Source organism: Anopheles ziemanni, assembly GCF_943734765.1.
Source record: "Anopheles ziemanni chromosome X unlocalized genomic scaffold, idAnoZiCoDA_A2_x.2 X_unloc_40, whole genome shotgun sequence".
In the NCBI taxonomy this organism is placed as follows: Eukaryota; Metazoa; Arthropoda; class Insecta; order Diptera; family Culicidae; genus Anopheles; species Anopheles ziemanni.
Window position 1 is genome coordinate 6,830 of NW_026689808.1, and position 671 is coordinate 7,500.

Consider the following 671-nt stretch of genomic DNA (forward strand, 5'->3'; position numbering starts at 1 on the left):
CGCTTCAACCAAGTGATGACTTCAGTATGGCTAGTGTGTGAAGTATAAAGTATAGTCCTCCCCTGGTCCACACTGCTTCGGCGGTCCTGGGTAAGATAGTTAGTTCTAGCTTGCCCTATGTGGAAGAGGACACCATACTTAATACTGTGGTGTAATGAACAAAGTATAGTCCTCCACTGGTCCACGCTGCTTCGGCGGTCCTGGGTAAGATAGTTAGTTCTAGCTTGCCCTATGTGGAAGAGGGCATACAAGACAAAGTATAGTTCTCCCCTGGTCCACGCTGCTTCGGCGGTCCTGGGTAAGATAGTTAATTCTAGCTTGCCCTATGTGGAAGAGAGCATACATGAACCAAGAACGAAGGTTATGATCGAGGAATGATTCGACAACTAACCGATGGTATGAAATGTGAAGAATTCAAGCAAGCACACAATCAAGTCATCACTTGGGCATGCTCGATAGCCAACCCTCATGACATTAACCTAGTAGAGCATGCGAAAACCAATATATATGTAAACGATGCCTCCCTAGTTCAGCGCTTCAACCAAGTGATGACTTCAGAATGGCTAAATCAAATCGGTTCAAACCATACCATCGGTATCCTATTGAAACACACAAGTCGATATCAAACCTCATGATTGTGTAGTCCTCCACTGGTCCACGCCGCTTCGGCC